This window comes from Schistocerca cancellata, chromosome 3, assembly GCF_023864275.1.
Source record: "Schistocerca cancellata isolate TAMUIC-IGC-003103 chromosome 3, iqSchCanc2.1, whole genome shotgun sequence".
NCBI classification, from domain to species: Eukaryota; Metazoa; Arthropoda; class Insecta; order Orthoptera; family Acrididae; genus Schistocerca; species Schistocerca cancellata.
The window spans coordinates 543,406,298-543,427,942 of record NC_064628.1 but is presented as its reverse complement, the minus strand read 5'-3'; the positions used below and the strand labels follow the sequence as shown (position 1 = coordinate 543,427,942).

General features: G+C 44.1%; 1 protein-coding gene across 1 annotated transcript in view; it reads left to right on the top strand.

The window, feature by feature from the left end:
- The first annotated feature begins 6,010 nt into the window (after positions 1 to 6,010).
- Positions 6,011 to 21,645, top strand: part of LOC126175375 (fatty acid hydroxylase domain-containing protein 2) — a 189,431-nt gene continuing 173,796 nt past the window's right edge. Inside the window, exon 1 of the mRNA XM_049922147.1 lies at positions 6,011 to 6,176. The gene's annotated coding sequence lies outside the window, so the exon portion shown is untranslated. The remainder of the gene's footprint in view (positions 6,177 to 21,645) is intronic.

Here is a 21,645-nt window from a genome sequence, read left to right as displayed (position 1 = left end):
CATTGGAAGAATCCTAAGGAAATGCAATCCGAAAACAAAGGAAGTAGGTTACAGTACGCTTGTTCGCCCACTGCTTGAATACTGCTCAGCAGTGTGGGATCCGTACCAGATAGGGTTGATACAAGACATAGAGAAGATCCAACGGAGAGCAGCGCGCTTCGTTACAGGATCATTTAGTAATCGCGAAAGCGTTACGGAGATGATAGATAAACTCCAGTGGAAGACTCTGCAGGAGAGACGCTCAGTAGCTCGGTACGGGCTTTTGTCAAAGTTTCGAGAACATACCTTCACCGAAGAGTCAAGCAGTATATTGCTCCCTCCTACGTATATCTCGCGAAGAGACCATGAGGATAAAATCAGAGAGATTAGAGCCCACACAGAGGCATACCGACAATCCTTCTTTCCACGAACAATACGAGACTGGAATAGACGGGAGAACCGATAGAGGTACTGAAGGTACCCTCCGCCACACACCGTCAGGTGGCTTGCGGAGTATGGATGTAGATGTAGATGTAGAAGTGATGGAGAGGAAATTGGAATCTTTACCTCAGAACAAAACCTTTGAATGTCTAAATATGCCAACAGATAAGAAACCATTACAGGCAGGATGGGTATTCACTTTGAAGAGCCCCGAAAATTCATCATCAAGATATAAAGCATGACTTGTAACAAAAGGATATTCACAAAAACAAGGGGTAGATTACAAAGAAACTTTTTCACTTGTAGTCAAGTACGCCTCATTGAGATATCTTTTAGCCTTGGCAAAACCACTCCGTCTACAGGCCACAAGAGGCCCATCGGGACCATCTGACCGCAGTGTCATCCTCAAAGGAGGATGCGCATAAGAGGGTCGTGGGGTCAGCACACTGCTCTCCCGATCGTTATGATGGTATTCTTGACCGAAGCTGCTACTATTCAATCGAGTAGCTCCTCAATTGGCATCACGATGCTGAGTGCACCACGAAAAATGACAACAGCGCATGGTGGCCTGGATAGTCACCCAGCCAAGTGCCGACCACGCCTGACAGTGCTTAACTTCGGTGATCTCACGGGAACCGGTGTAGCAACTGCGGCAAACTTTTAGCCTTGGCAGCAAAACAAAATTTAACACTTCATCATATGGATGTGAAAGCAGTATATTTAAATGGGAAATTGGAGGAGGAGATATATGTCATTTCACCAAGAGAAGTCATGGAAACCAAATCAGAAATGGTAAAGATTTGGAATTTGCGAAAAAGTATATGGACTTAAACAGAGTGGACATTGCTGGAACTGATTCTGCATAAAATTCTAATAAATGTGAATATGAAGCAATCTAAGACAGATCCCAGTATATTCTATAAAAGGAGAAGAGAAGGGACAATAACAATGGCAATATGGGTGGACGACTTCTTTATCCTGACCGAAAACGAAAGTCAAATGTGAATTTTTAAGAAACAGTTCATACCAAGTTTAAAGTGCGTGATTTGATTTGATTTATTATTGGTTCTGTAGATCATACAATTTGTACAGCAAAGCACATCATGATATAGGGCAAGTCAATCTGAGAGAAGTTAAACGCTATTTAGCTACGCAGATCACCAGGGATGAAAAGAGACTAGAATTGAGTATAAATCAATCATGATATACAGAAAAAATCTTAAAGAAATTTGGCATGAGTGATTGTAAGCTCATAACTACTCCAATGGAAGTAGGAGTGTAGTTAAATATAAATAGACAGATGTGGAATGGGATAAGAATGTTCCATATTTAGAAGCAGTAGGAAGTCTGTTATATTTATCTCGAACGTCACGATCTGATATTGCTTTTGCCACCAATGCAGTAAGCAGATATTGCAGAGCACTGGAAAGCTGTGAAAAGGATATTCTGATATCTAAGAGGAACTTGAAACCATGAATTAAGATACCATAGAGAAGGTTATCCAAAACTAGAAGGATACAGCGATGCAGACTGGGGGAATGAATTGTGAGATAGGCACCCCACTGCTGGCTGCTGCTTTAAATTAATGAGGGGTCTCATTTCATGGTCCAGTCAAAAACAAAAAAAATGCATTGGGTACTGAGAGGCCGAGTGTATGGCGTTATCTTACATCACACACGAAACATTGTGGCTAAGAACATTAATGTCTGAAATAGAACCCACTTTAATTGTGGAACCTTTAACGATCTTCTGTGATAATAAAGGAGCTATTAACCTAGCTAAAAATGATGTCACTAGTGCTAGGACAAAACATATTGATATAAGGCACCATTTTCTTTGGGACCACATAGAGCGACAGAACATTGCAGTGGACTACCTGCGCACAGAAGACATGTTTGCTGACCTTCTGACAAAACCCTTGAACAAAGAGATTGTGGGGCTATTTGGTTTATCTTGTGAAGGCAAACAACAAAACATATGTTCAAAGGGCGGTTTTGGAATTGTGTGAACAATATATTTCGTGTGGGATGGCGGCAAAGGGCATCATGTGAAATATAATAGACCTCTCTGGTGCTATTGTACACTTTTTTATGTGTGTAAAATAATGTTCCTTGCTTGTTGTGTTCGATGTATTTTACCTGGAAGTGCAAATATAGTTACTGGCACTAAATATCTTTTACTCACTATTACTTATTCAACTGTGCAGACTCTAATACCTTCAATAGCAATGGAAGAAGACTGATGGGATGATAGTTGGTTGCCAGATGGCGATCCTTGTTGGCCTTGGGGACAGCTACTATCTCCGCATGTTTCCACATGGCAAGGTAGTTCCCCTTGTTGAGGATCACATTGAAGATGACGACAAGGGACTGGTAAGCCTTCGCCGGGAAGTAGCGCGAGAATATGCTGTGAATTCTGTCACCCCTTCCCACCTCTTTGGTATTGAGCCACCTCCTCCTCTGAGACGGCGTCAGTTTCATTCCCGTCAGACAAGGAAGTGGAGAGTTGTTCCTGCATGAGGCAGATGTGTTCCACATCCGTGACGTCTTCCATTGGAGAGAATGATGCCACATGGTCCACGAGAACGCTGGCCTTCTCACCTGGGCCGCTGAAGACGTCCGAGCTAACCTGAAGCAGCGGAATGCGCCGCCTACGCCGCAGGAATAACTTGGCAACGTGTCATGCGTTGCCATCTTGGGGATCCAGCGTGTCCACCAGATCCACCTATTCTTGGTTCCTTTGGGCCTCATCTGCCGCCTTGATCTCACGGCGCATTCGGCTGAGGCTGGACGCTGGGGTCACCAAAGCGTTTTAACCCTGTGGCGTATGCATTTCACAGCAGTGGACAACTTTTAATGGTAAATCCTCTGGCGGTTTCAATGAGTCATGAAGCTGGAAATGCATGCAGGACACAACACCAGTAGGGAATGCCCACTGCAGCGAACTGTGTGCATTTTCAGCCTCAGGACTGATTGAGAATGCCAAACAAGCGACCATTAACAGCTGTCCACTGTAGTAGACACTATGCGCCACAGGTTTAAATATGTTCATTTTATAGGCCACAATCGAACGCTAACGAAATTCGATAGTAGTTACTATGGTATCGATATTGTGTGCAACGTCACGTTTGCAGGAAATCTTGTGCAACATTACCTGGACACACAAAAGCCAGAGAAAATATCGAAAGACAAAACCAAGAATTATTTATATAGAACAAAGAATAAACATGCGTCAGCGGTCATGTTGTGGAGCATAAACACTTAGCATCAATCACATTTGGCATTGCGGTGCACAATCACTTCAACTGTTTCGTTTAACATTCTCGTCGCACGCCAAGATTCGTTATGAAGGACATCATTCGTGCCTCCCAATTATGATACAGCTGTTACCGGTCGTCAATATGTTGTTACAGCTTTCCAAAACTTCGCGTCGAGGTGCCCCTGACTTGGTAACATCTGTTACATTTAGCTCTCGGTGATTATTTCTCATAATTTATGTCTTTCCTCTTCCACGACTGTCAGCAACGGTATATATGCCCGTTGTTTGTAAACTTGTTGAGACGTCATATGGCGTCTACGATGTTCACTTTGCATTCTTCCATATTCTTTGTGAGAATGGGCCATTTATATTTCTATTTGCAGTCGTGCAGTTTATACTTGGTACATTTTGGTGTTTTTTTTATTGAGAACACTGAGCTTGTTATTTACTGGCACAAATTAATTGAACGGCCAATTGGAAGGTATGAAAGCCAGCCACGTTTCAAGCGTATGAAATCGAAAGATTATTACGCCCTTTGTCGGCATAAGATATCATTGGACCAGATTTAACGTCGAAGACGAATGTTGTAACGTATATGTTATACTTTTAACAAAATACAAAGGAAATATCCCACTGACAACGTGTTATTAAAACGATAAATTCAACCACACCAACTGTAGGAGCGAAAAGAAAATAACGGATGGTATTTATTAATTTGGGACAGGAAGACACGAGATACAGTAGCCCCTACTGTATGCCTAAAGGCGGCTACATACATACGTAACTGCGTCCTTGGCAAGCACCCTTGCGCAGGTGTGCTGGTCAAGCATGCCTGCGGCGTGTGTAGCCGCCTTAAATTAACACTCTCGTACCACACATGTGTGTAGATGCGTGCTTGAGGTTATCCTATCGTGAGAAAAAGCAATATTACTACTAGTCTTTGGTGTTACAGTTTCTGTCATCATTATATTCTGCTTTCTAACAAGGGAAACTATTTGTTTCTCAAAATTGCGAACTTCACGTCTGGTCATTAACGTGTCTGTTCCCTTCTATAGTCTTGGCAATTGTCATACTATACATTGGTCATAGAATATGAACCACATGGTAAGAATGTATTACCGCCGCAAATTAATGTGATGAAAAGAGCGGGCCAGATGGCGGAGAGACCTCTCACAGTAATGAAAACAATCTGGTGTGGACTACCTGTATGTAAGAACAAAGGAATTCAAGAATAAAAACTTCCAAATCGGAACGAAAGAGTCATAACATGCGGTACACTTGTGTAGGACAAATAGGAGGTATGTACGTCCGGAGGTCCTTCCCTACACCTCGCTGTTGCAATCGGACGTTACACCACGACACAGGCACAAATCTGAATACAGCGAACAGACACGTCAATAGCCGAACGGAAAATTCGCAGTTTTGTGAAAATAAATGCAGATTTGAACACGGATCTCCCCTTTCGCAGTCCATCATTATCCCCATATAACCACGATGCCGTTGCTAATGTTGAACATCTTGACCTTGGACCGTTCAATGTTTAGATTTTGCTTCTTTTTTCACAGTTCGGTACACCTTCTTCCTGTTTTCGTGTTGGGTTTTTGAACGGCTATCCACTGGAGGGGGATCCGATGGAGAGTTTCCCTTGTAAGCAGAGGTGTAAGAGTGATATAAGTGATGTGTATAATCTGCTACTCACAGTGCAACTTAATGTGAGAATAAGTTTTTCGTTTCCTTAAACAGTCTTTACACAACATATCGCGTTTCCTCTTTCATTTTTTTCGCATCACAGTGGCAAAGCCGGCCAAAACGAGAAAATTGACATCATCTGAGCTCCAAATATGCGAAGCACAAATTTATGCTTCAGCTGTGGAGAGACGAAAGGGATGCTTTGGTAAAGAGCTTCATCATCCAGTTTGTCAATACTGTAGTTACATGTGTGACCACGTTTATTATAGATGAATGGAAGGCCAGAATCGGAATGGCCAAAGGTGGATTTGAACTCAGTCTCCCGAACGCGGTTCCAGTCATTTTGAAACTGTAACACCTCGCTCGCTGCTCTTTTGCATTTGCATATCATCCAAAAAATTAGGGAACAGCATGAAAATTTATATTATACTGAATATGACTTAAGTTTTTGACAGGCTTAGGGATCTTATCTTCAAATCGCTCTTCACATCTATGTCTTCGTTTAAACTCTTCCACTGACTTGCTTTAGGATTCAGCTGCAGGCAGTGAACGGAAGAGTACTGGGAAGGAGGGCAGAAAAATACGAACTACATGTAGAACGCTTAATTTGCGTTTCCCGCCCCCAGGTGGTGACTGTCGGTTGTTTTGGAACTGCTGGTCGGCATTGCGTTTGACAGGTCGTGTAGAGGAGGCATAGGTGTAAACTTTGAGTGGTTTCTCGTAACTGCCAATTTATTCCTACAATGTAAAGGAGTGGACTTATCGTATAACTTTTAGACAGCTACTTGAAGCACTACGAGAAAAGTCAGGTATGAACCGTACCGTTTGAAGTAAATTAAACTGGCTGTTTTGTTTGGTTTTCCGGTGCGTGTATAAAGTGTAACGCTTCATTGTGTTTTAAGTGGAGGTCTACCCTTTGATTGACGTTTGATGTACGCTATATGTCTTTAAAACCGTTAACGCCAATATGATGCACAGTTAACACTTTTTAGATGCGTGATATAAATATTACGTCTGACAAATCAACAGTCTTTTTTGTTAACTAATTACCTGATGTGAATATTGTTTCGGTAGAGTACTGAGTCTATCACCATCAAGGCTTTCCAATGACTGTACTTAATTTTTTGTTCTCCTTCAGCGTACTTCCAACTTTAGATTTTCTGTCTGTCAGTCATTAAATGTCATAGGACAAGTGATAAAAAGACTGCACATTATTCATCCCATTCTGAACCAAGGTCTGTTTTAGTGTAGAGAAATGATCAGTTTTTGTTGAAGTAATGTAATTATGGATATATTCCTTCTATTGTGTATGATATTTACAACTAGTTTCACTAGAGAAATGTATGCATTGATGCAGTAGTTAAAATAACTGACCTGTTGAACAGTTATAGAAAAAAGATGCTCAGAAGTGACCATTAGTACATATTATTCTTAATGCTGTTGCGCAATGAAGACTCTTTCTTTCATTCTTTCTTTATGGTGAATACAGTTACGTACAAAATTAGCCGGGCCTAAATTAAAATAAACCAAGTGTGTTAACTTACTGATTTGCCTCTCTCCCAGAACTACAGTAACACTAATTGTGAAAGTTTGTGAACTGAGCTGTTTGAGAAGGTTAGTTTAAGTTGTCTTTAATATGTACATGCAGAAATGATTCAGATTCTGCCTTGTGTACTTCTGCTATTCCTTACATGCTTAAATTTAATCATTGGTGTTGTACTTTTTGGTATGCAGGATTGAATATACCACTTTTTCTGAAAAGTGACTGAGAGACTATTAGGAGGACACCATTTAATAATCCATCTAAACACATTACTTACAATTTCCTCTATTGTGGTGTATCAGTTGGGATTTGTTACAGAACTTGCCCACTGTAAAAATAACTAATTGTGTGTTATTTGTATTAAATGGAATATCATTACCATATGATTGAGAATATAGTATCAAACCTTGTTGTGTAACTCCATTGTCACTGATTACTGATCTCTGCCACTCCCCCTCTTCCCTCACCCTAAAAGAAAATCCTCTATTTAAATTTGAAGAATTATGATATACAGTTTTCTGAATTCTTTTTGTAGTTTATCTATTGGTAATGTTATAAAATCTTTGTTTTGTAACAAAATGTTGCGGTTCACACAATCAGATGCTTTGGATAGGTCACAGAAAAAACAGGTCTCATTTGTATTATTTAATCCTTGTAGAATGTGGCAACTGATTGAATTGATGTTGATATCACTCCCATAATCTTAAACAACTTCACATTTTGATCTCTCTGGGAAAAAAAGGCCAACTCAATGATGCTTTATCTACTTTAGAGAGAATGGTTCTGTTTATATGATTTTGTTGGAAATACCATCAACTTCATATGGGCTTCTTTTCTTAGATAAGGAAGTGGGTGTTAGTACCATATAAAATCTTAGCATTCTCAAAATACTGCTCTGTTTTTTTTACTAAACTCCATCACCTTACTGTCTTTACTACATTTAACAAACAATCATTACAGATACCTTCTATCTTTGACTTATTATCAGTAACCCTTTCATTAAAGTTAATAAGAAATGGTACATTATTTTGTGATTTCTTACACTGTCTGCCATTTTAAGATACTCATATGGATTTTGTCTATTATCCAGGTGATTAATTTAGGCATAAAGTGCACATAGACTTTTTAGTAACTTGTCTTAATAAAATGGAGTCAACTTCAAAAAAGCATACCACTTGATTGAGAGACAAACTTTATTTAGGGTCACATCTCCCCCCCCCCCCCCCCCTCCACCACCACCGCCACTTTTCTGAACTACAGACAGGAGTTATTGTTACAATACATTCTCCACTCCAAAAATTGTCCCAGCCTCAAGCTACGGAAACCTATTGCCTCCACAACCTCCACCCAACAATTTCCAACCCCTGTCCTATCACCTCCTCCAAACTTGCATCCCCTTACCCTCATTGTGGACTGCTGTCTGTCAATTTACCTAATGATGTTTTCTCCTTATTTGCTTTCTCCTTTCCTCGCCCATTTTCCCTTCGCTCCTTCACCCATAGCCTCCTGACATTGAACCAGGCAACCTCGTCTGACACTTACAGGCTTCCGTCAGGCATCACTGTTCCCTCTTCCCCCACACATACTGTGCTATCCCTCCCCCCCCCCCCCCCCACCCCCAAATTGTTGCTACCATTCATTTCAGTTTGTCTGCCCTGCGCTGCCGTGGATAGTGGTCATGTGTGTATCGGATATGGTTGCTTGTTTGAATGCATGTGATTTTTTTTCTTTTCTTTTCTTTTCTAATGAAGGCTTTGGCCAAAAGCTTGATGTGTAGCAGTCTTTTCCTTGTGCCTGTCTGCAACTCAGTGTATCACCTTTATGGCGAGTAGCAGTCTATCCTTTCCATAATCTTCAATGTCTCAACCTGGACTTTCCATTATATTTTCAGTAAAATAAAGAAGCAGTAGTGTAATATCTCAGTCTGGAGCTTGCAAGTTTCAGCACAGGACAGGACTGTGTAGAGGAACTAAGGCTTGATTTAAAGAACAGTTGACCATGCACTTGATATATATGTGTCCAGTAGGTGTAAAATAAAACATAAGCCTATAGATACAGAGATGTTTAATGAATGTGTTTGGCTGTCAAGAGACCAGTGTTTGAAGCCTGCAGTGATTACCATTGTAGCATAGTGTGAAATGATCTTTCACAGAACCCAAAGAAATTCTGTTGTATGTAAAGGCTGTTAGTGGCACCAAAGTTAGCGTCCAATCGCTCGTGAATGAGACAGAAACTGATAGTGAGGGCATTAAAGCACAAGCTCCAGGAACCCTATATTTATTTATTTATTTTTTACTAGTTTGATGCAACCTGCAACAAATTTCTGCAGCCCGCAACATATTCCTGTCCTGTGCCAACCTCTTCATTTCATAGTAGATTTGCTGCATGTATTCCAATCTCTGTCTTGCTCTGCAGTGTTCACACTCTACAGCTCTCTCCAGTACCATGGAAGTTATTCCGTGATGTGTTAACAGAAGTCCTACCATCCTGTCAGTGTTTTCCATAGATTTCTTTCATCACCAACTCTGTGGATAACCACCTCTTTCTTTACCTTATCAGCCCACCTAATTTTCTGTATTCTTCTGTAGCACCACATCTCAGATGCTTCAGTTCTCTTCTGTTCCTGTTTTCCCACTGTCCATGTTTCACTACCATACAGTGCTGTGCTCCAAATGCCAAACTTACATTCTCAGAAATTATTTCCTCAACTTAAGGCCTGTGTTCTACACTAGCAAGACTTCTCTTGGCCTGGAATGCCCCTTTTGCCAGTGTTAATCTACTTTTTTATGTTGTTCTTGCTCCTTGTGTCATGGGTTATTTTGCTGTGTAGGTAGCAGAATTCCTTAACATCATCTACATCATGGTCACCAATCCTGATGTTAAATGTCTTGCTGTTCTCTTTTCTACCACTTCTCTTCACTTTTGTCTGTCTTTCATACTATTAATCCATATTCTGTACTCATTAGATTGTTCCTCAGATCCTGTGATCGTTCTTCACTTTTACTCCGGCTAACAATGTCATCAACAAATCTTGTCATTGATATCCTTTCATCTTGAATATTAATTCCAGTCTTGAACATTTCTTTTATTCCCATCAGTACAACTCCGATGTATAGATTGAACAGTAGGGACGAAAGACTACGTCCCTGTCGTGCGCCCTTTTTAATCCGACCACTTCATTCTTGGTCTTTCACTCTTATCAGCCCTTCTAGGTTCTTGTACATATCATATATTATTCGTATTTCTCTTTAGCTTACCCCTTTTTTTTTCTCAGAATTTTGAACATCATGCACCATTTGACATTGTCGGACACTTTCTACAGGTCAACAAATATTATGCATGTGTCCTGATTTTTCTTTAGTCTGACTTGCATTATTAGCAACAACATCATTACTGCCCCTCTGCCCAAACTGATCATCATGTAACAGATCTTCAGTTGCCTTTTCCATTCTTCTGCGTATTATTCTTCTCAGCGACTTGGATGCATGAACTGTTAAGCTCATTGTGCAATAATTCTTGCACTTGAAAGTTCTTAACCTCATTGTGCAATAATTCTTGCACTTGTCAGTTCTTATGATCTTTGGAACCATGTGGATGATGTCTTTTGAGTAGCCTGATGGTATATCGTTAGTCTCATAGATTCTACACACCAACATGAATAGCTGTTTTGTGGCCACTTCCCCCCAAGGATTTTAGAAATTCTGATGGAATATTATTAATCCCTCCTGCCTTATTTTGTCTTAAGTCCTCCAAAGTCTCTCTTCCCTGTCGACTCATGATTCTTCTTCTTTCACGCTATCAGACAAGTCCTCGCCCTCGTAGATGCCTCCATTGTATTCTTTCCACCTGTACACATTTTCCTCTACATTTAACAGGGGAATTCCCACCGTGCTCTTAATGTTACCACCCTGGCTTTTAATTTCACTGAAGGTTGTTTTGAAATTTCTGTATTTTGAGTCATTTCCTCTGACAATCATTTCTTTTTAGATTTCTTCACTTTTTTTTCCACAGCACGTCGATACTGACACTTCCGTTCTGGCTTTTGAGGGGTATATCCTCCCAGAAAAAGGTTATTGTGTACCGCTGCAATGTGGAGCCCTATATCCCACCTCCCAAATGCTATTTACAGTGTCTCCATTTTGGTCACATGTTTCCACAATGTGACACAAATCCTATTTGTGGTGACTGTGGCGCTCCTCTCTATGTGGGGAGTCCTTGCATCCCACCACTCAAGTGCATGACGTGTTCTGGCTCACACTCTCCAAATTCACTGGATTGTCCACCTACAAAAAGGAAAGGAAGACTCAGGAATTCATCTATCCTACACAGAGGCTCAACAGAAATTCAACTATCTCCACCCAGTATCGTTAATGTATACCTTTGCTCCTGTTATGTCCTTTCCTTTCCCTTGTTCCTACAGAGCTCCATCCTGTCACCTGCACCTTTCCTTCTCCTGGACAGTTCCCATTCCCTCCCATCATGGAACTGCTCCTTTCTCTGTTGTGATGGGGCTCCATTCTAGGAATCCCCTCCCTGGCGTCTCCAGGACAAGAAGCCTCTACTTGGAGCTGGATGGGAGACCCACACTCTGTAGGCCTCAAGGCCATTCTTTCTCTCTCAGATTTGGATATTGCTGTGACTTGCTCTCTTCGTGAACACAGCTCCTCTTGCATTCTAAAGGAGAAGAAGAAGATGTGCAAGTTGTGAAACGAGGTTCCTCCGACACACCAGGGGGTGTTGTCCCCTTCCTCTCAGTCAGTGTCCAGTCTCGGATTTGTGTACTTCACTCCATCCTTACCACTGACTTGGCACAGTGATTGATTCTGGCCCATTCGACATCCAGGCAGGCTGTTGTGCCACTTTCCTCCAGTGGAACTGTAATTGTTACTGTTGTTGCCATCTGGAATTGCACCATCTTCTTTACTCTGTAGCTTGTTTTGTATTGCAGGTCTCATTTCGTGAGTACTCATCTGCTGACTCTTTGTGGTTCCTTCTGCCAGAATCGGGTCAGCCCTTTACAAGTCTCTGATGTCTGTACATTGGTCTGCATAGACATTGTTAGTTCCTGGGTTCCTCTTCAAACTGCACTGGAAGCAGTGGCCATTCAGATCCACTTAGACCCTGCAGTAACAATATATGATATTTATCTCCCCCCTGACTGGCTTCCTATGCCTCCTGCTCTTCTTGCCCTCCTTCGACAGCTTCCTCCTCCTTTCCTTTTCTTTGGGAGGGAGGGGGGGGGGGGGGTTAAACCCATAAACCTCTGTGGGATGGTACTGTGACCACTGAATGGAGCAGTATTGTTGAAGACCTGCTGGCGCAGCTTGATCTCTGCCCTAGAGCTCTGACACACTTTACTGTAGCATATGGCATTTTCTCGCCCTTTGATCTCTCCATTTGTAGCCCTGGATTTGTCACCTCTGTTCAGCGGGGAGCTCATGACAATGTGTGTGACAGTGGTCATTTTCCAATTGTCTTATCTTTTATTCAGCATAACTCATCTGGACATCTTTGCTGGTAGGCTTTTACTAATGTTGATTGGAATGCCTTTTCCGTGGCCGTCAACCCATCCGTTCCACCATACAATGGCACTGATGACTCCGTTTGACTGACATCATCCTTTCGGCAGCTGCTTCAGTGATTCCCTCTTCCTCAGAGTCTTCCCGACCAAAGACTGTCCTTTGGTGAACCCCCGAAATTGCTGCAGCTTGGAAAGACCATCAACATGCCCTCCAATGCTACAAATGTCATCCATCTCTTGACCACCTACTGGCCTTCAAACAGCTTCATGCCCATGCCCAGTATCTAATTAAACACCAGAACTGGATTAGTTGGGTACGATATGTCACTGCCATAGGGCCACATACTCCCCCTTCATATGTAGGGGCAAAGGTCAGGCACATTTTTTGCCACTGTCCTCCTACAGGTGCTCCGGGAATTTCCCTGCATGGTGTTTTCTTCACTAGTCTGGACTTAATTGCTGAGCATTTTGCTTCCTGCCCTGACATGGCGTGTGGGCCAGACCAGGTGCACAACCAAATGATTAAACACTTGTCAGTGGCTAGCCAACGTCATATACTTGCCTTGTTTAACTGTCTCTGGGGTAAGGGGGAATCCCTTAATACTGGCAAGAGAGTGTTGTTATTCCAGTTCTGAAATTGGTAAATGCTTCTTTAAATGGATAGCTATTGTCCAATCATTTTAACGAATGCCATCTGCAAGTTACTTGAACATTTGGTGAGTCAAAGGCTGTTTTGGATCCTTGAATCCCAGAACCCTTTGGCTTCAATGCAGGCTGGTTTTTTCTGAGGCCACTCTACTGCAGATTATTTAGTCCTCTTGGAGTCTGCAAGCCGAACGGCTTTTGCTCGGTGTTTTCACCTGGTTGCAGTCTTCTTTGATCTGTGTAAAACTTGTGGTACCACATGGCACCACCACATCCTTGCTGCCTTAGATGAGAGAGGCCTTCATGCCCTGCTCCTGATTTTTATCCAGAACTTTTCTTCACATTGCACTTTTCAGGTACAGTTGCCACTTCCTGTAGAATGTCCCATATTGAGGAGAATGAGATATTACAGGGCTCTGTTTTGAGTGTCCCTCTCTTCTTAGTGACTATCAATGGTCTGGTGGCAGCTGTGGGACCTACGGTGTCCACCTCTTGGTAATGGTGATGGCTTTCACATTTATTTTTGTTTGTCCACCATGGTCATTGCTGAACACAGACAGCAGGGAGTGTTTCACAGTGCTTAATTGTGATCTCTCACTCACGGCTTCCAATTTTTGGCTGCCAAGACCTGTGTTATGTATTTTGTCATTGCTGTACAGTGCATCCTCATCTGGGTCTGTATCTTGATGGCCAACCTTTCATTGCAGTGGACTCTCATAGTTTTTTGGGACTTGTCTTAGATGCCCAGTTGACATGGCTTCCTGATCTTCGTCAACTAAAGCACGCATGTTAGTTGCTCCTCAGTGTTCATCGATGTGTTAGCAACACCAACTGAGGCGAGGACCACTCTACTCTACCACATTTCTAAAAAAGCATAGTTCCAGTCCCATGTAGATTACAGGAGTCTTGCATACAGCTCGGAGCTCGGTCACACCTTTTACACTACAGACGCTGGACCTGGACATGATACACCATTGTGGGGTATCGCTGGCAACTGGCGCATTTTGGACTAGTCCCCTGATTACCTTACTAGTGAAGGCAAGGATCCCACTGTCCCCCCAGGGGGCTCACTGCTCTTTTGTGGGTATGTGTGTGGCGTGCACAGCTCCCATAGCTATTGCAGCCTTTATTCTTTTCTTGGCTGCTTTACCTTTCCCTTCTTTCTCCTTCCCTGTCCTTGTTACTTTCCCTTTGCCCCTTCCTTTCCCTCTCATGGTGATCTTCTTATGGTGGCCTGGCTATCCTCATGACTTTTCTTCCTGTCATGGTTTTATTTGGTTGCTTTTCCTCTTCCTTTTTGGATTTTCTTCTTTGGTCCCTCTCAGGGGTTTTATCTCCATCAGTAAGTTTGTAATCTGTAGTGTGAGCCAGATGGGGAAGAACTCCCTCTCTAGCATCTTTGGTGTGGGTTCCTCTCCTCCCCTTCCTCGCCATTTTCCCCCATTCCCCTCCCTCCCCACCATAGCTCTTTTGCATCCTTGCAAGATTACCAACTCGGTAGCCAGTCCGAGTTTTATGTACTTATCTGGCAGAGCCCCGTGACTGGCCACTCTTCTGCAACTGCATCTCTTCCTCGGCATAGTTCTGTCTCCATTCCTGCTTCTTCGCGCTGCTACCCTCCGTGACTACGTTCTGGGAGAAGGGCCAGGACTGCTGTCTTCGGCGAACCCTTTCCACGGTTCCAGGTCTATACCAGGACTGAAAGGGGGACTTTTGCCGCCACCAAACCCCTTTTCTTTGTGTAACATATTGAGGACCTATTGACCGTTTAGAAGACACTCCCATGACTGTCAATCCTCACAAGTCACTCATTATGACACAGGGTGTAATTTTTCACAGGGACCTTCTCTTCCAGTCTGATGATGACCTTATGGCTAATCTGGAACAACATGGCATTCATTTCACCCAGCATGTGCAGAGGGGCTCTAAGGACCATCATTTAGACACTGGCACTTTCGTCCTGCCTGAGGTGGTCTTTCCTCCCGAAAAGAAGTCTCAGAATCATAGTAACAAGACATTAGTGGGCCATAATACTTTCATTGTTGTGTCCGCCTGCTTCACTTGGTGGTGACATGCTTGCCTCACGTGCAGCGGGCCCGGGTTTGATTCCCGGCTGGGTTGTAGGTTTTCTCCCCTCGTGGACTGGGTGTTGTGTCGTGTTGTGTTATCATTATTTCATCCTCATCACCAGTGCTCAATTCACCCAATGTGGCATCAACTGACATAAGACTTGCACTTGGCAGCCGAACTTCCCCGAACAGGACCTGTCCAACAATACCATGCACTCATTTTCATTTTTTCATTGTCATCAAGTGATCAGGGAGAATCTTTGAGAAGATCTCCCCTCTCTATATTCACAAGGAATTGGAAGGTATTGCTGGGTCTCTAAAAAGTTTCAAACAACTTTGTAATGGAACACTTATAGTCGAAACTGCTAATTCAAACAAAATGTCTAAGCTTATGTGATGTAAGGCCTTGGATGACTACCCAGTTGAGGCTGAGTTGCATAACACCCTTAACTTTAGTAAGGGCGTGTTTACCTGCTCCAATATAATGGAGGTGGACCCTGCAGAATTAAGTGAAGAATGGAAAAATACGGGTGTCACGGAAGTGCAGAACTGTGTGAGGAGAGTCAATGGCAGATTGGAAAAATTGGCAACATTTATGCTAACATTTAGTATTCCAGAATTACCTGAATATATCCTTACAGTCTATATGCGCCTTAAGGTTGGCCCATTTGTTCCTAACCCATTGCAGTGCTACAAATGTCAAAGATTTGGCCATACTGCAGTGGGATGTAATGGGAAGGCTATGTGTGACAATTGTGGGCCTAGCTCATGAATCAGGCAATTCTTGTGCACTTCCTCCGAAATGTGTAAACTGCTCTGGGGATCACCCAGTGTGGAGCCGAAAGGAACATTCAGGAGTTGAAAGTAAAGAGACGCATACCCTATGGTGAAGCTGAAAAAGCTTTCAAAACTATGCAACTGCTGGATTTTGCTGCTTTTTTTGCATCAGTCCTTAAGATGCCAATCACTAAGTGTTATGCATCCACACAAACTTGGACCACAGATTAAAGTATGAGCACATGCACTTGTCAATGTACCTGTGGGTAAAATGCTCCACTTGAAACTGAAGTTGTTTGGAAGCCACCAGCAATAGGCTTATGACCTAAGCCACCAATTCATTACCCAACATCAGAACCCAACTAAGCCATCCCAGCAACCACCTCCTCCTGTCAGTAAAGAAAAAAATCCTTCGAAAAATAGTTATAAGTCAAAGAAAGCAGTAGTTAAACCTTCGGATTGGTGAGCTCTCTTCCTTTCTGATGGGGACTATGCTCTTGAGGATGTGGACGTCCAGTCACAGATACAAGATAGCAAGGAACCAGATAATGTTCCCCCTGACCCACTTGTTAAATCACTGCCTCCAAAGGAGAAAGTCAAGAGCAACCATCACTAACCAATGGCTTCCACAGGGACTTCTGTGTTGGAGTGGAATTTGAATGGATATCGCTCCCATTTGGAAGAACTGCAGTTACTAGTCCTGGAGAAACTATTCTGCATCTACTTACAAGAAACGCTTCTTAAAGTCACTGCCACGCCTGCACTACGGGGCTACCATGCATACAGGAAAAACAATACTACTGGAGACAGGGCTAAAGGTGGAGAGGCTGTTTTCATTGATGACAGATGCCTCTCCTGTGAAAGTTCTTGCATCATTTAAAATCACACTGTGTTCTTTGTACCTTTCCCCTAATAATGCTTTGGATGCAGACGCATTGGCAGAACTCTTTTGGGTACTCCCATACCCATTCCTCCTTGTGGGGGACTTCAATGCTCACAATGTGCTGTGGGGCTTGGCTACCACTTACTCCAGTAGTCAGATGATCTAGCAACTCATCCATTCTGAGCATATCTGCCTTCTGAACGGGATCAGATGATACACTTTTCCACAACTTCAGGGTCTTTTTCAGCCATTGATCTTTGTTTTTGTTCCCCAGCTACTGCAGACTCAGTTCAATGGGAAGTGACTCTAGATTTACATTCTAGTGACCACTTCCCAGTGTGACTCTGTCTGCTGACTAGGACAGTGAGTGACAGGAGACCACACAGATGGATGACACAAAGGGCAAATTGGTTACAGTTCAGTCAACAGGCTATTTTTGAACAAAAGCATTGTGCACTGGAGGCAGTGGCCTATATCACTTGTGAGATCCAACGGACTGACACAGAGTCCATCCCCAGGTCTAATAACCACCTTTGACGAAGGCCTGTACCTTGGTGGAATGCCAACTGTTGACTGGCAATCAGGGTCAGACAAACAGTTCTGTTGAACTTCAAACGCTGTCCAACTACAGACAATCTTAATGCCTTCACATCTGCGAGAGTGCATGCTAGGTGAGTATTAAAAGAATGGGAGAGGGCTTCCTGGAGGGAATTCACTACTTTCATTAATCAGTCCAGTTCCACTGCGCAAGCTTGGGAAGCTGTAAGATGGGATTTCAGGTAAGGGTAGTACGTCTGTTTATGACCTTGTCAGTCATTAGTGGGCAACCTCTGGGAACCTACTGCACCTCAGTTGCATAAGGCTTACCTAGGCATGCGGGGCTCTGTCTAGGTGGACTACTAGTTCCCTAGCTGCTCGTGGGACCGAGATGGAACCCTCGAACTTTTATTATTCTCCTCCCAGCAGAAAGGGTGGGCCGCTGGTAGGTTCCAACACCCATTCCAACAAGAGGGCTCGTGTAGCCAGTCCTCCTGATTCAGTTAGCAGTAACAGAATGCATGCTGCTTCGCAGAATGTGTTTCTTATAGTTAAAAGAAGAGAGGGGAGTTTTGATAAAGTTTCACCATTTTATATACAGAAAGGCTTAGAAGGCATTGCTGGCACCTAAAAATCTGTTAAGCGCTTGCGAAATGGGGCCTTGTTGGTTGAAACGTCTAGCTTCCAACAAGTCAAGAACCTTCAGAAGGCACAATTCCTTGGGGAGTTTGCGATAGAGACTGAATTTCACAACACCTTGAACTACAGCAAACGTGTTGTGACTTGCAGGGATCTCATTGACATTCCCCAAGATGAACTGAAAGCTGAATGGTCCCAGGAAGGCACTGTCGATGTGCAACGCGTTATGAAAAGGGTGGATGGTGCTCTCGTGAAGTCAGACTCATTTATTCTTACTTTTAACAGCACCAAACTACCGGAGCATGTGAAGGCGGGTTTCCTACGTCTCCATGTACAGCCTTATTAACCAAATCCAATGCTGTGTTTTAAATGCCAGCACTTTGGGCACACTACTCTCAGCTGTAGAGGGGAAGCCACTTGCGGGAAATGCAGTAAAGCCGCCCATGAGGGAGTTAGTTGTTCCTCTCCTCCCAAGTGTGTTGACTGCTCTGGAGATCACCCTGTGTGGAGCAGGGACTGCAGAGTTTTCCTTGAGGAACGGAAGATCCAGGAACTTAAAACCACAAAATGCATCCCATATGGTGAAGCGAAGAAGATATAAAAGTCCATGCAGCCACCAATGTTCGCTGCCTCCTTTTCTTCCATTCTGAAACAGCCAGTCCTGAAAACTGATTCCGTTACACAAACAGTGGTTGCTACTGTCTGCACTAGCACCTGTGTTTGTCAATACACATGTGCTGCTGCAGTTCCTGTGAAACCTGCTCCCACCCCCCAGACTTCAGAAAAGGCTGTGGTGACTGACATCATGGACCTTCCTGCCCCTCCAAGGTCAAGTCGCACTGCCCAGTGCTGCTACACCCTCTACTGCAAATCCTGCCTCGGGCATGGATGTGTGTGATGTCCTTAGGTTAGTTAGTACTGATAGCAGCAGTGCTGAAACAAGGGTGCCTCCAAACAATGCCCAGAGACATTGCACAGATGCTGGCTGAGCATTTTGCGCAAACTACTGACAATGCAAGCCAGGATCCCGTGTTTTGTCACTACCATGCAACTGTAGAGAGTGGAAAGTTGGACTTTAGGTCCAATGGTTCTAAGGCCTAAAACTCCCCTTTCTCTATGTGGGAGCTTAAATCAGCACTGGCTGAGACTGCTGACACTGCACCCGGTCACAACCACATCCGCATTGCATGCTTCACCATTTGCCAGCAGCATCCCAGGAAATCCTCCTCGACTGTTTTAATCTAACAGGTAACTTCCCCAACTTGTGGAGGGAAGCAATTGTGATCCTTCTGCTCAAACCTGGAAAGGTCCGCATGTGTTCAAGTAGGTAATCGGAGCATCGCCCTAATGAGCTGTATAGGAAAGACCCTGGAATGGATGGTTAACCATCATATGGTCTGGCTTTTGGAGACCAGGCAACTTCTCAGCCGCTCTCAGTGTGTATTCTGAAAATTTCGGTCCACGGTCGACAACCTGACCCTCCTTGAGGCGGCTATTCAGCAGGCTTTCCTCAGTCAGCATCACTGTACTGGCATATTCTTTGATATCAGTAAGGCATATGATACTACATGGAGATGCTGTATTCTTGCACAACTGCATCATTGGGGCTTACATGGCCACCTCCCTGTTTTCATTCGGTCTTTTCTGTCTCAGTGGTTTTTTCGAACTCGTGTTGGTAACACACTATCTGATCGATTTGAGCGGGAGAATGGTGTCCCGGGCAGTGTTTTAAGTGTTACCCTCTTTGCCATAGCCATCAACAGTATAACATCTGCTGTGAGGAGTCCAGTACAGTGTTCCTTATTTGTGGACGACCTCGCTATTTTCTGTTCTTCCTCCAGTTTTGCAACAGTGAGCCGTCACTTGCAACTAATAGTGCGGCAGTTAGAGGAGTGGGCTGCAAAGATGGGTTTTCAGTTTTCTGCCGATAAGTGTGTTTGTGTTCATTTTAATCGTTCTCATCATCTTTCTAATTTGCCTGCCTTGCATATGGGGGACACTATCCTACATTTGAGAGACACTGTGCAGTTTCTGGGCCTAATTTTTGACTCCAGGTTGTCATGGCTGCCACACCTACGAGACTTGAAAGCCAGAACCCCGAAGGCACTGAACATCCTGAAGTGCCTCAGCCACTGGTCTTAGGGAGCAGACAGGACGTGTCTTCTCCAGTTTTATCGGGCTTTTGTGCATTTGCGGCTGGACTACGGGCGCACGGTGTATGGGTCAGCGAGGCAGTCTTATTTGCGGATCCTTGACACTGTCCACCATGCGGGGATTCGACTGGCCATGGGTGCTTATTGGACCAGTCCCATATCCAGCCTCTGTGCTGTGGCCAGGTAACTGCCACTTACCATCCAGCGGCAGCTCCTACTGGTGCACCAGGCTTGTAAGTTTCTTCTGGCTCCAACCTCGCCTGCTCACCATATTGTTGCTCATCCACCTCTGGACCATCTTTTTTTCCCACCATCCCCTGGCTATGATGCCATTTGGGATCTGTGTGCAATGTGTGCTGGAATCCATCGGTGTGGAGTCTTTACGACCCCAAATCCAAGGTTTTAACCGCCTGCCACCCTGGTTACTGAAGAGTCCCAGAGTGATTTTAGATTTGGTTTGGTACAGGAGAGATAGCACTCCTGCTTCCGTTTTTAATGCGGTCTTTTCTGCAGTTTTATCTGAGCACCATGACGATGTAGCTGTTATTATGGATGAGTCTAAGTAAGATGACTGTTAGTTGCTCTGTCGTCTTCCCAGATCGTGCCCTCAAGGTCAGACTGCCTCCCGAATTTACCATCTTTGACCCCCCCCCCCCCCCCCAGGGGGTCCACAACTCTTTTGTGGATACGTGCGTGGCAAGCACGGGGCCCCAAGCTATTGCAGCCTTCCTTCTTTCTAGGGCTGCATTTCCTTCCCCTTCCCCTCCTTTCCTCTCCTTGCTCTTTCCCCCTCGCCCTCTCCTCTCCCTCTCTTGGTGTCCTTGCTTATGTTGGCCCCCGCTATCCTCCTGGTTATGTTGGTTTTGCAATTTAGCTTTGTTGCGTAATCACCTCCTTTTGGCACTCCCTGGTCCCCCTCTGGGGTTTGACCTCCATTACTAAATTTCTCTTCAGTAGTGTGAGCCATTTGGGGAAGAGCACCTTACCTAGTGTCTCCGACGTGTACCCTCCTAGTTCATTCCACCTTCCTTTCACGTCGTTGTCTGATGCTAGGGTGCATAGCCAGCACGGTAGCCAACCTGTGTAGTGGGGTCACTATGTACCTTTTTGGTTGAGCCCCCTGAACACACAGGGATAACACTTCTGGTACCTGAGCTGTGACCTCCTCATGCAAGCCTTGGAGTGGTTACTCATCATCCGGGAGCATCGGAACTCCCGGCAATAGCTGCCGTGCCAGACGGCCCTTGCTGTGGCTGGGTGGCGCCCATGAGGAGAGCCCCTGATCAGAGTGGGTGGTATCAGGGCGGACGCTATGCAAATGAAATGCATACAGGTCCAGAACTCTGGCCGTTCTTCTGCGGCCGTCTCTCTGCGTGGAACTGATTCTTCTAGTGCTCCTTCTCCTGCCCCTTCGGCCTTCCCTTCCATGGCTACCCCCTGGGAAGATGGTCAGGCCCATCGGCTAGGGGCAAAGCCTTTCCCCTGCTATCTGGTTTGCACCAGGTCTGATG